Here is a 15,541-nt window from a genome sequence, read left to right as displayed (position 1 = left end):
GCTTCAACTTCAAAGTAAAAAACCATTGATGATAGTGTTCCTTTCATTTCATGAGTTCTAGATACCACAAGAAACAAGGGAACCCTTTGCTGATCAAACACAAATGTGAAGGAGAAAACTTTGCTTACTTCAACACCACTTTGACAAGCCATAAGAACAATGATTGCAGCTGCACAACAGAAAACCACAACCATATCTAAAAAAATGGTTTTCCATTTCTCAGCCAATGACTTCAATATTTGACTGAACAAAACCATTCCTTCTTCCTTCTTGATAAAACTAGAATATATGGTCTTCATTCAATCAAACATTATTTCTCATTGTCAAGTCCCCAGATAATCTCATCAATTTCTGATCTCTGAACTAGTAACTTTCTCAAACATCAATTAAAAACGAACATATTGATAGGTTATTTAGAGGATGATATTGATATGAATTTTTCAATACTTCAAAAAAATTATACAATGTAATTTAATATCAATATGTTATAGTTTTTTGGTTGTAATATACATTCACAATCTTTTCTTTTTTTAAAAACTGCACAAAACATACCCAGGCTCCCAAAAATCCCATACCAAATGAAAACACCATAACTCCACAATTTTAATAATTCACACTTTTCATTGCATCCCATCTGTATGGGCATGGTGCCTTTTTCACAGAAATGAAACAATACATGACCATCGTTACTTGAGCACAACTGACTGATGTTCTCTCTTTGGTTACAATAGTGCAAGTATCTCAAACATTGAATATCTCAAAAATATCCAAAAAATTCTATTGAATCTAAAGATACACAAATAGGTGAGTAAACATCATCTTTGACAAGCCTCCCACTTGTAATAAGTATCCTCGTTCAGCACAAAGCATTTTAAAAACAAACAGTTCACATCTAAGAGTTAGTATAACCTACTTCGCATTGTGACTATTGTATATCTCCATGCAATGCACGAGCTTTACCAAGAAATGATTCAGCAAGCTTAGATGCATCATTCTTTGTCTCTGGAAAAATAATACTACATCCCTCACTGCAAAAGTAAAAAAGAATTTACCTTTCGATTAAGAATGGAGTTGCTCATGAGAGATGATTGAGAATACAATAATCAAAATTTACAAAAACCATTTCCAAATACATAGATCATATATTTCTCGTCCAACCTACTGTAGCAGTGAATGAAATCTAGTATAACTGTTGCTCTTGCTTTATAAAAGTAGGGAAGAACAATGTGCCTCACACTTGCATTTGCCTTCATCTTATCATCACCAACAAGATCTGCAGTTTTTCTATCAGGTTTAAAGAATTTTGATGCAATCTATTGAAGTGGTAAAAACAAGGTATCAAGTGTTAGCACGTAATAAGAAAATTTGGAAACCAACTTGAAAAGTGCAAGTGTCAGCATGTACTATAGTTGTTACAAATAAACAACGTACATGCTTTAAAAAAAATTATAAGGCCACATTGAGCACTGTCAGAAACCCCACTTTCTTTACCCAGTTCGGCATTGTTGCACTAAAAAGAAGTGTCTAAACCTTACTCACATCCTTGACTTTTCCTAAAATAGCAGGAAGAAATGGGACTATTAAGAGATGTAGTGGACATACATTAAAGTTTTGAAGTATAGCAACCTATTAAATGATGCGGGTAGAAAAGACCCACACCTACATGGCACCTAGCATTCTTACATGGTGCAAGACATTTAATGCATAGTGGGCATTCATTTCACCCCTCTTCCTCAGTGGAATTACACAATGGGCACTTACTTCAGTTATATCGTTCAAAGAAAAAGCATAGCGAAATTGCAATAAGTGATGTAGTTTCAATCAATATTGTGGAAGTGAAGAATAATTTAAATGTAAGTCCCTTTATGACACCAACATATCACATCAACCATTGAACTTATCACAAGTCAAGACATGATTGGTAAAGAACCTTGGAATCATGTATGATCTTTCACAATCTAATTATATAGGGGGTTTTTCTTAAGAAAGGATAAGATACCTTCATATTTTATTTTGTTGTTGGTGCAATCATAATACACACATCAACATTATACTTTAAAATTTAAAATAACATTAAAATATTAAATACCAATACTTCCATAAAATTATAGAATTCAAATCTAAATTCCAAAAGTTGATTAAATAATAAATGTTAAATATAAACAAAAGCTATTTAAGATTTTAACAAGAATTTATGCTAAAGCTTATAAATGATGGCTCTTTCTATGAAGAGTTTGGTCACATATTGGCTTTACAAATCTCGTGTTGGCCCTATAAGTGCCCCAGAAGTAGTTTTTCTGACTCAAAATAACATCAAAAAATGGTCTCAGCAAACTATACGACTACATACAAGCGAATGTAATGAGAAATTTGTTCTTATGAACCACTACTTGTGAAACATGGGTCAAGAGTTGAATCCTGTTAGCAATATCACAATATAAGGTCAATTTTTCAAAACAAATTTTGAGAATATTTTTGATGTTCAATATGGTTCAATGAAGTTTAAACATGGGTCATGAGATATGAACTTTAGTTAACCACTAACCACTGCTCATTGAAATATGGATCACTGTAAGTTGAATCCAGATAAACAAGCACAAACTGATACAGTACAGAGCACCAAATATTTGAGTAATCTATACAAATCACAAGATTGTAAGAATTTAGATATCTTAATTAAATGCAGAGATAGCATAATTTGACACACTGCAGAAAAAAAAAACACTTGAAACTGAATTCAATTTGAGAATAAGAACAAGTAAACATGAGAAGGTAACCATTAAAAGTGAGGTGCTAAAGATACATCATGGAAATTGGCACTTCTTATTGAAAACTTAGCAAAAATGTAATTTATGTCATTCACAAAAGAAGTCATATAGTCTATTAGTTACAATTTCAATACAAAATTACAAATCATACCAAGGATGTTTTCCACATCCTCCACAAAGCCCATGTTAAGCATTTCATCAGCCTCATCAAGGACACACAATTTCAATGATTTCAAGTTTAGATTGCCTCTCTCAATATGATCCTGTGTAAAGAAATAGAAACATTTTTTTTACCAGTAATCTGTTGCATATTAGGAAAATAGTTAATAAAAGCTACTCACTTACCTTGATACAACCTGGTGTTCCAACAACAACATCTACACCTCTGCGTAGTGCATTCTCCTATGGACCATACAAAGCACCTCCATACACACAACATGTATTACTTGCAATCATCAATAGATCTTGTCAAATTTGCATCTATGTAAAAGATGCTCGTGTCCTTCCACTTGAAAGGGGCCTTAGCAAGACACAGTGTTATAGGTCTAAACATAGGACAAAATAGAGAAATATTTAGTATCTTATTGAGCTTCGCTTTGTTTCGAGAATAGTTTAATATTCTCTATTAAACAGGGCCAACCACGTGAAGGTGGAAGCTCATTTGGCCCCACCCCCCTCCCCCTAACATCACTCTACATTCCTTGTTAACATCTAACATTAATTCATTCTTTCAACCATTAATAAAATGTAACATTCAATCAATATCACATGATAACATTCATTAACACATTAGATTCATTAACATGCAACATTCATCAATATTCTGCATTAACACATAATTCATGAACATTCATTAGCACATAATTAAATTCATTAAGACATAAAATTCAGTCATTATCAATTAAGGTATGTAGATGACAATCATTTCTTTTTTTTTCTTTCTATTTCTTTTTTCTATGTAAGCTCTAAGAGGAGCATCAGTGTCATCATCAATTCCTCCCTCATCAGTTGTTCTATTCTTTGTTCTTGATGATCTCAAATTCCTATGCTGTTACAAAGGGGGGTCCTCTGCAATAAAAAATAAAAGAGTTAAATTAAAAATAATTTATTATAATTGTTACAAGTATTTAATTATTTTAAATAACATAACTATGGCCCTCTTTACCTGATCTGAACACATCATTTTGTCTAGACTCAACATCAACACAGTCATGAACATTGACCCCTTGATCCTCTACAGCTGCTATACAAAATGTTACGTTAATTCAAACACCAATTGCAATTACATATAAAAAATTTAATAGCAAATGTATACCTCCACCACTCGGATGCACATCATATGAACCTTCAACATCCACAGATTGTGTAGAAGGATTGTCAGGCTGCATTCCAACATCCTACGCATTGTTATCATTGCTTTCTTAAAATAGATATACTCACTTTATATTGGAACTTAACATCAAATAGACTAATTGGTAAAGTATTCAATTTGAAATAAATTTCATTTAGCTTATTTACCAGTGGCTTAGATGCATCATTATTAGAACCTTCCACACTACTGATTTCAGCTCGTAGCCATTCAGCCACGACTCTATAGCCTTGTTGGAAGCCAATTCTCTTATCCTCTTCTATGAGGCATCTCTTGAACTCTGAGCCTTGCCTTTTTGCGTGGTATAGTGAATTTTACTTGCATTGTTTCATCAACCAATGGAGGGTACTTAAAATATCAAAAGGAAATGGTAAATAGTTAGCAGGGTTTCCAACCCTTGTTACACCTTATTTTGGTCATGTTGGAGTTGTTCTAAACTGTCTTTGGTCTTTGGGAGTCCTAGAGGATCCAATTTCACTCTTGGTTGGGTGTGTAGAATAAAGGTCAAGTGTTGCAATCTGCCCTGTCACTGGTAACAACAAGTTTTCCTTAGACTTGATTTGTTTTGGGTTGTGTTGATGTTTTTTTGGTTTCCATTTATGTTAGAGGGTTGGAGTTGTCCAAAACACTTTGTGTCAAGGTTGGGTGTATGAGGCCTTGAATGGTACAAGGGAGAAGTAACTAGTATGCAGCCTTATGTGATGAGTTGGGTCCATGAATTAAAGGAGCAGACATTGTAATAGTAGATTAGTTCATTGTTTGAAGGTTAATGAAGCCTTGAATGTTCTTTTAGAGAACAGAGGATTGGGGTGATAACTTGAATTGCTTAGTTGTTCCAAGGTGCTAGGAGTTTGTTGGTGCTTAGTGCAGGAGCACCTAGGCTAACCTCTACTAGTTAGTCAATTTTGGCTTGTACTTGACTCTAGCCAAGTCAAGTAGTTAGTGTAATTTGGTTGAGGAACTTAGAAGGTCTTGTTTTATGTTGGCTAGGTGAATTAGTCACTAAGACTAAGGTCACACAAATAGCCTTTGTTAGTTGTTATTTAAATTCTTAATGTTAGGAGTTAGGGAGATTGAGTCATTAATATGTCTTAGGCCTAAGAATGGTTAATGGTTATTAAATAAATATTATGATCATGAATAATCTTGGATCCTCAAAATATGTGAGGATAAGAAGCCTATAATATAGGATTAAGGCATCTATGAAAGTTTCCAAGTGTTGTAAGAATGTTGTCATAACAATATTTTGCACTTATTGCAAATATTCCATGCAACATGGATAGCATTGGATTCCTTTGATTGTGGGAGGTTATTTTCGACCAAATAGGCCCTAGAATGGTAGAGAAGACACCTAATGGATTGATGTCTTGAATCTCCAAGAATTGGTTGCATATTGTAAAAAGTTTGAGTTAATGAATTGGCTGGAAAACTCTATTTTTGAAGTGATATTTCGGTTTTTGAAGGAAAAATTATACTTGAAGCCTCAAAAGTGTTGATATAATGGTTGAGATATGTTTTATAGTAATTTTGAAGACTTTTTCCATTTATGTTTTAAGGGTTTAGAGTAGTTTTATCATAGTTTTCAAGTTATTTTAGTTCAGGACTTTCTTTTGGTCACACTATGACAGATTTTGTAAAAATGGCTCCCACATGAGTTTCAACCATGGAAACACTAAATAAGTGGTTGAATATTCAAGTGATTCCTCTTTAAATACTTTATCTAAATTTAGGAAGCATCATGAGAAAGGGAGCTAGCTTTATGATCAGGCCCTAGGCGAGTTTGACATACCCAGTTAGAGGCTTGACAGGGAGAAATCAAATCATTTCATGTGGGGAATGGGAAGTACAGAATGTCCCTAGGAATTTTTATGGTAGGTTTTAATGTTAGTTATCCATCCTAAGCATTGGGAAGTCATACCAGTCCATTAGGATAGGTTTTGACTATTTTTCATCAATCCTAGACAAGCTATCCTGGAAACTAGGCCTCTTAGCCCTGTTTCTCCTTGATATTAGGAAGGAGGTGTATGGTCACTTTGAGACCTAGAAACTGTAACGAAAGTTTTAAAAATTCCAAAAGGGTATCCAAATCAGGTTTTATTTTTCTGATTTTTTTGGGAAAATATTTCTAAAAAGGGAAAAAACTGACTGGTGAAGGCTAATAGAAATAGGCCTATTTTTAAGATCTCTTTTGGATGAAATCTTGAATATGATAAACCTAAGAGCCAAGAACCTTCCCAAATCAGTAAAATGGGATGGAATATGAATGAATTCAATGTGAAGAAGGTCCCCACAATGAAGTTTTAAATTTGTGATGTTTTAGTGGATTAGGCACTTAGATTCATCTAAGTGAAAGTGAGAAAGAGAACCGAAATTAAGGTGTGGATCATCCAAGGTGGAGTTTTCAAGGTGTGACTCTTGTAGTAAAGAGTGAATAGGATTTAGTTAATGATATAATCCTATTAGGAGATCCTATAGAAGCATAGGATACTAGGAGATAAGATAAATCTCTTGGTGGAAGTGGAAAACTAAGCCTAGGAGTTTTATCTTACACCAGTGCTTCCAAAGCGTGTTACTCTACATCATATGTTGGTGTGGAGGAACATTGAGATCCAAGTTGAGGATTAGGAGCATGGACAAGCTAGTCTATCCTAGCATTTCCCATCACATTATATAAAAAATTTGATACAATTTTTCATTTGCTAATACTTACAACACTTGCTTGAAGTTTCAAAAAACCACCAGAGCCGAGCTTGTGTGTCCCATGCTTTTCTAGTCTTGCCTTTGTTGCCTTTGATGTGTCAAGCAATCTATGAAAAGTTTGAAATATGTTAGATAGTATAAATATAGAGGTTAATTAGTACATAATTAGATTCTCAATAGTATCGCATACTTTGCTGGACTCTCCACTAGTGTAATATTATTTTTCTTGTCAGCTTTATACTTTCCATCCAAAATTAGAGCCTGCCACTTAGTCTTAGGAACATAGGTCGAACGCTCGTACCTAGAGTTATCTTGTAAATTTTTTCTGTATTGGTCCCTAATATACTTCAAACATAAACCATCTTTTTCAAGGAGCTTGTTTCTCTTGAATGCACGAGGTCCAAAGAATTGGGTCATGCTCTCTATAAGATCATCCTTCAATGGTTTGTGTTGGTTATTCCACCTTCTAAGTAAAAATAAACATGTTAGACTCATAAATGAAGTGAAGCTACCTTTAATATAGTTCAAGAAATGGATGAAAAGGAAAACTGTTATAGCAATGATATGAAATCAAAATAGTGGTTTGGGGTTTTAGGTAGGATATGATGTTCCACCAGGTATGTAGGGTGGGCTCGAATATTTGCAAACACTCATCACCAAGTTTTCTCCAAAAAACATCATTCCCTACAAAACAATCATGGGATCATTAGTAAATGAAGAGTGATCCAAAACTAAATTACTATTATATCACTATAGAATAATAATAATTTTAAAGTACCTAGAACTTTGGCTACTTTTAATGGAATGACTTCATCATCGCTGACAATCAATATTACATCCTTCATCATTCCCATACTAGGAACATAGGAACATCTAGGAAATGATGCTACAACTCCTATTGCAAAAAGTTTCATAAGTTTCATAAGTCTTTGTCACGAAGTATAAAAGAACAAATGATAATTGATGTTAAAAAGTTGTAAAAAAAAAATTGTTTGTTGCTGTCATAAGTGAGAAAAACAGGGATTTGTGTACCAACAGATGGTGCAATAGTCGATGCCTGTAAGCTGCATGTTGCTGAATCAACAGTCAGAAAGAGATTTGTGGTTGTCCTGGATGGAGGCAGCATCATCATAGAATTCAATTGATGTAAAGCTGAAGAATAAACTTGTTAGAGCATGCATAAATATAGAATGCGTGGACTAGCATGGACAAGATTGTTAGAGCATTAAAAAAAAGGATTGTTCGAGCATGTATTATCAATAATTATGATCATTCCTATATATTTAGTGGAAAACAGAAGTGAGGAATGGAACATGCGATATACCTGAACCACCTGCAGCACCCTCATCATGGGAACGGGGCTTGAAATCATGTAAAAAACTTTGTAAAGACAACACATCCATATTTTAATTAATGCCATAAAAGAGCATAACATAAAAACCATTATTGAACTCTTGTTATAATTAAAAATTTCATTAATACTTACTTTTAAGGTTTCAGAGGTGTGCATCAATTCAGATCCCCTTTCTCATATTTCCTGAGTAGTAGGCTTTATGGTTGCCAATGTAAAATTTCTTTGCCAATTTTCTTTAGCAACTTTTTAGTCGAATTGATCGGGTCATTAGTGTCTGCTAAATCAATATAAAAAGGGTCCTCCTCAGGGGGGGCTATTGATCAAGGACTGTAGGTTCCTTTCCCTCAATCTGATCACTGGCTCTCTGTGACAACAATAGTATTAGTATTATCAAAATTACTCCAAAATAATGAAGAAAAAAACATTAAAAAAATAACATTTTGCTTCTATCTAGTTTGCATAATTACAATGAGTTTTACCTTCTCGTGTGTAGATAAGTCGGGAACATCACCAGCATCCCCTCCGTGTGGTTCCTCCATATTGTACCCCTATGTCAAAGATCAAGTATAAAAATGTTAGCCAAAAATTTATTGACTAAATGGTATGTTGGAGTCATTGATTAGAAGTTGGTTTAATAGTATGTACCACCCCCATGATAGTAGCCTCGTTTGCATCTATGCAATTTAAATTGTAATCAATAAGAAGCTCTTCCCTTGCACGTATTGATTTTAACACACAGATGAATACAGGATTTCCCTCGCGTGCCTCAAATATGCAATTAGGTTGCTTTATAGTTGAGCCAGGTCATGTACTATTTATAAAACCTGCAATATTCCCTGTTGCTTTTTGCCTTCCATCAATGTATATAGCCACACTTTTACTTTGATTATTGTCTTGTTGTTGTATATGATTTTTCGAGAGGGCTACCTACACATACTTTTTTTTATATTGAACAATATGCATCCAAATTTTGTAATCGTAACATGGTCCAACATACTCCATTAATTCAAAATTTTTTTTGTAAGACACCTTTATGCCGTCCATAGAAAATAGGCCCAAACCATGTAGTGATGATGGTGCTATGCGATATATCCTCTCATTAACACAAAAATTAGTGTTTATTGGAGGGAGTTCCTTGGGTACCCAATGTTTTTGTAGATGTTGGTACCTCAGGGGCACCTTGATGTCGCCTTTCATCTCATCCTCATAAGAACATGACCCCCCTTGAGCAAGGAAAAATTTCATGCATTTATTGAATTTCCTTCTAGTCCTTTGACCTCTAGTTAATCTCTCTGTTCTAGATAAACTGCATGTCTCACTTTCCTCTTCTATTCCTATATTTCCCTCATTCGAGGAAGACACTTCTAACAAATACCTATTCACTGGTACCTAAAAATGCGAGAGATCTTAGAAGACATCAATTTTACTATTGATAAGTGTATTAAATAGGCTATCTATAAGGAGTATTGACTTATACCTGTCGATCCATGAGACTGTGCGGGATGCTCCTGAAAGGTTTTTAGTTTCCTGCAAATGTAATTCAATTATCGTGAGCATAATTACATCATAATCATAATCACATCCATCATTAGCATCCCATAAAAAATAAAAACACTAAAAGGTACACAATATAACACTTAAATCAGGCTCACATTATAAGCCTACTAGGGAAGTAGGCCTAGTGAAGGGCTAAAATTGGGTTTTTGTATCAACTGATGAGTTGAGGGCTTAGTCACCTTGGGGACATGCTATTTAAATGTTTTTGATGTGTGTGGAGGTGGAGGAAACACCTAGTTAAGGTGAAGTCAAGTTTGGCACCTATTGAGGCATTGTGAGCATTTGATAGTTTGTTGATTAGATTGCTTGGATGAATCCATTGGATGGATTGAGGGACATTCATGGGATTATTCCAAAGATGTAGAACCTAAGGTGGCATAAGGATTTGGGGTGCGCTCTAATAGCTTATGGAGTTGGCTTGGATCAAGGAGAGGGATCTTATGAACATGCTTGGTTGGTGTTGTGAGAACACTATGGAAGTCCCTCTTGTTATGAATGGTTGTAAGTCCACCTAGGGTCTCTGCATCACCTACAAAGGTAGAATTATTAACCAAAAAATTGGGTAAGCACTTATATTATATTTTCCCTATGAATTTTATTCTAGGTACAACTCCCTTTTATAGATATTTAATAAATTCCCTTTTCTAAACTAAACACTTAGAAATGCTTTTGACCTGAACGAAAATAAGGCTCAATAAATTCACGCATCAATATGTGTTTTAAATAGTTTTATTTAATTAATTTAGATTAGCAGTATTCTATTTGTAGTTGAAACTTGTAGCTTTTAAACAGATAATGAATAAACTATGTAACCATATATATAAGACAAATATATTTCTATCAAGAAATGAATATTAAATAGATTAAGAATTGATGGCATACCTCTAAATTTCATCATCATCATCCTCGTCATCATCATCATCATCATCATCCTCGCCATCATCATCGTTGTCGTCATTGTTGTCATCGTCATCATCATCAACATCAACATCATCTTTATCATCATCATTAGTAGCATCATCATCGTCATCATCATCTTCTTCTTCTTCTTCATGAAAATTTGTGTTAGGAACATCATCTAATAACTATCGATTGTGATCACCATCTACATCATCTTCTACTTCTTCAGTATCTTCTTCTTCCATCACATTATACTTTATTGGCCTTCCTCTCAGTTCATGTCTAACAACAAATGACCAACCCGGTTTATGTGGAACCTCTGAGTAAAATACTTGCTCACATTGGCTTGGAAGAACATAGGGCTCATCCCCAACTAGCTCAAACGACCTTGTATTAACCATTGTAAATCCATTATCATGTTCAATAATAGTTCTATCAAGATCATTTGGATTAAGTCGTAGCCTATACCATTTGACAATGAATAGTACTAATTTGAAGGAACTAAAGTCACACTCAAGTATATCATCCAAAATGCCATAGTATCGATTTCTAGACTCTCGAGGATGTAAGTCATTTCAAGATGAAATATTAGTCACTTGAAAGACTGTAGTTATTCCTGAATCACAAGTTTTCTTGATGTCATCCAACACTTTGACATGAAATTTTTCACCATTACAGAATATGTGAAACATGTCAAAATTATTGTATCATGAGTTGATAAACATACAGGTGATTAATAAATTTGTACGTACCTTGAAATCTCTTAAACCACATGCTAAATCTATTTCCCTTTGCATAACATTGGAATCTCCATTACGATGAGCTTCATTAACCAACGAAGATACACATTCCCATGTTAATGTTTGACTAGAATGTTGACATCGTTCAATCCATACCATCATCCAATCAAGATTGTTTGCAATACACAAATGTAGTGCATCCCACTCTCGAGCACCTATACAAAAAAAAAATAGACAACTTAGAACCGATTTACTTTGAAGATTAAGAAATAATTTATTACAATAACATCTTATAATTTATTACCTCTCACTTTACTCAATGTACCTTTCCCCATCAAGTACTCCCCTTCTAACTTTTTAAAAGGCTTGAGATCCCAAATGCAATCTACATGGATATTTCATGCAAACTTAGGAAGATATTTAGTAATGTACACCATAGTCTGGTATACCATATATCCCTCTACCATAGAACCCTTGGGATGTGCTCTTTGTCGAACCAAAGCCTTCAAAGATTTCAAGTGCCTCTCAACCATCCACATTGACCTACTGTGTATAGGTCCACACAATTCAATCTCCTCAACTAGGTGTATGAGGTAGTGTTCTTGTGCATTGAAAAAAGTTGGAGGTAGAAACTTTTTCATTTGACACAGTAAATGAGGAATTCTTCTCTTCCAATAGTTTATATCTTCTTTATGGATTTCTTTAGATGACAACCACCTACATTAAGAGATTCAAGTCACAAAAAATATATAGATACGAGACTTTACAAAATAATATACAATAGATTACATAGCAAGAAAAACAAATCACAAATATAATTAATACATACAACAAATTGAATAGATATTACTGCTTACCTCATGTATTTTCCAAGATCGTATATCACTTGTTTGATGTTATTGTTGAAGGGCTCTGGGAGAGATAGAGGAAGCACGAACTGCAGTAATTATAAACCAATCATATCATTGCTTTCTAACATAACATAATGAATAGTACACGTAGTTTATGAATATATTGTAAATATAGAAGAACATAACTTAACTTGATGAAAGTATGCCAATCATGCGTTTTGAGCCCTGGCCCAAATTCACTTTTTTTTGATATAAGATTGTTTATGTTCATAGAAAATCCTGTGGGAAATCAAATTTTTTGTATGACTTCTTTTATGGCATCACTTTGCTGCTCCGTTAATAACCAAGGAAGGGCACTTATATTAATCTGATCTCTATTGCTATTTGAGTGAATGAAATTCTTTAATGCATGATTGGATTCATGAATGTCATTACAAATTTTGACAATTTTTTCTTTGTCATGCCTTCCATCCAATATTTTCTACAATGTCTTTTTTATATTCTTTCCAATATTCATAGTATCAAACAAATGCACAATTTGTAAGTGCTCATAGTAGGGCAACCTACTAAATTATCTAGGATAGCTTTTTAGTCCCTTTGGAAGGTTGTCAGTACTGCCATGACGACCTTCACGATCATCAATTACACAATTAGTAAACAAAAATCACAATAGAAATATATAAATTACAAACATAAACCATTAGGTGGAACGACATTACCTCGATAATTAATTCTATTATATTCCAACTTTCATAGGCAAGGTGTCATTCTTCGTGGCTTTGATGTATTCTCTTCTTTCCCATTAAAAAGATGTTTTTTTGTACTTTGATACTTATGATTCCTGTGGAGGAAGTGTCTACACTCATCAAACACCTACTTTTCTAAACTTTTTGAATGACGAGATTTCATCTTTGGACCACAAACTAGACATGCAAATTTTCCCTTTGTTTGAAGACCTGCAAGATAATGATATAATTGGATTATTAAATATGTTGATTTTTATAATTAGAATTATCGTGTGCAACTTGAATTCACTATAACATACCACAAAAATGTGTTAGCCCTGGGGCATCATGTATTGTCCTTGCAAGTATTGCATGGAATTGAAATTGTCTTTGTCCTATTGGTCTAGACATGTCATACATAGTGACACCATTCCATAACTCCACCAACTTGTCGATAAGAGGCTCAATATATACATTCATATCTTTAACTTGATATTTACCTACTTGAATGAATAGTAACATTACATAATTATTGTGACCATTTTACTGCAAGATCTGTAAGTACATGTAAATTAATAACTATCAAATGATAAGATACTTGGAACAATCATTGCCAACATAATGTGCTCCCTCTTTATTGACATCCACAGAGGAATATTATTGTTGATAACAAACATAGGCCACACCGAGTAAACAGATCTCATCTCTCCAAATGGATTGACACCATCCGCTGCCAATGAAAGCCTAAGATTATGAGGTTCTTCTTTGAAGTGTTTCCACTCTTCCTCTATGTGCATAAATGCTGAACCATCCGTAGGGATTCAAATAATTTCATCTCGACTTCTATTGCGTGCATGATAATCCATAAATTGAGCCAAGCTACTACACGTAAATAATTATCGCATCTGTGGAATAATGGGGATGTAACAAAGAACCTTTTGAGGCACCTTTTTTGTTAGTCGATCTGTTTGATATCTAGTCGTATGACATATATGGCATTGTGTTGCAAATTCATGTTCTTTATAATATATAATATTATCATTGGGACAAGCATGTATTGCTTCGTACTCAATTCCAATATCTTTCATAACAACAGATAATTCTTGATATGAGCGAGGTAGAATATTTGATGGTGGTAACAGAAACTCGCTTATCAATCTTTAGCAAAAAATATAATTTGTTAATATAAACAATATTAGTGGTACATTATTCACCCTTTGTTAACTATAAAGACATATATGACATACCTTAACATACGTGAAATTGTTATGTTGGATAAACCATTCATAACCTTCAAGTTCAACAACAACAATACAACAAAGAGAAGAGTTGTTTGGGAGTCTTTATATAGGGGCTCATATGCCTTCTCAAGTAGAGGTACATCAAGGCTATCATCATCATCATGATTAGATACACTTGGACTAAATGTGTCATGGATCAATGTATTTATACCATCATCTTTAATTGTGTTTTATGGCGCATGATCATCATCTTCCATGGGATCATTATCTTCACCTTGGATATTTGAACCTCCATGTTCCTCCACTTCGAAAACCATATTCTTTGGATTGTTGTGGTTCATATCATGTACTTCCCTAGGGAGATCAACCTATATAAAATTGATCAACATAAATTAACCATGATCATCAACTAATCATCAAGTGATTTCATATGTATATAAATTTTTAAAATGATATAATGAACAACTTACCAATGGATGATAGTCATGCCCCCGTTCAATGTGACCATTCTCCCTACAATGTCTCTTAACTATTCTGATTAGCAGTCTTCTACGTTTTAAGCCCTTATAAATTTTGCAAGGACAATAAAATTTTCCATCACCTTTTCTTTTCAAGTTAGACCACAATCTATCAATTGTCTCCCTATTTTGTTCTTCACTTATATTATCTGACATGATCGTTCTTTGCAGGAAGCAAAAATCGGGCTATGAAAACTTCAGTCTACAACTTTCACAAACTAAGAAAAACTGTCAAAAGTACACAAAGCTTCTTAGACCTGGCTAAATACTTTAATATTTTAAAAATCCTTTCTTAATTGACTTTATTCCTAAGACATTTAACCCAATCACCTTTTATAACATTCAGTCAATTGCTCTAGGCAAATTTGTGGATAAGATTATTTGTAAAACTTTGACCAACCACCTAAAGGTCTTATTTTAAAAGACCTTACAACATTAAGCCACTAAAAGAAATTTCAAAACATATAAGCTAAAAGTCTAGTTAAAATATACATTAGATTAAAAAATATGCAATTTTCATACCTAAGCGTGCGGCTATAACTCGTGCAATGGCCTTCTTGCTTAGCTGTAGAAGCTCTCCAACAATCAAATTATACAAGCTACAAGGCCTAATAGCAATTTCAAAACATATAAGATACAAGGCAAGACATATTACATGACATGGAAAAAGGAAAAAAAATTACAAGCTTTACCAAGACATATTAAACGACATCATAGTGCTAGAGAGATCACAATTATATGAGTCAAACATAGTCATGAAAAAGCACATAAATTATTTGGTTATTGATTTGTTGACATATTGTTGTTGATAATGTTTT

Source organism: Cupressus sempervirens, chromosome 10, assembly GCF_028749045.1.
Source record: "Cupressus sempervirens isolate cs-2001-9-10 chromosome 10, ASM2874904v1, whole genome shotgun sequence".
Classification (NCBI taxonomy): Eukaryota; Viridiplantae; Streptophyta; class Pinopsida; order Cupressales; family Cupressaceae; genus Cupressus; species Cupressus sempervirens.
Note: the sequence above shows the minus strand (reverse complement) of the source record.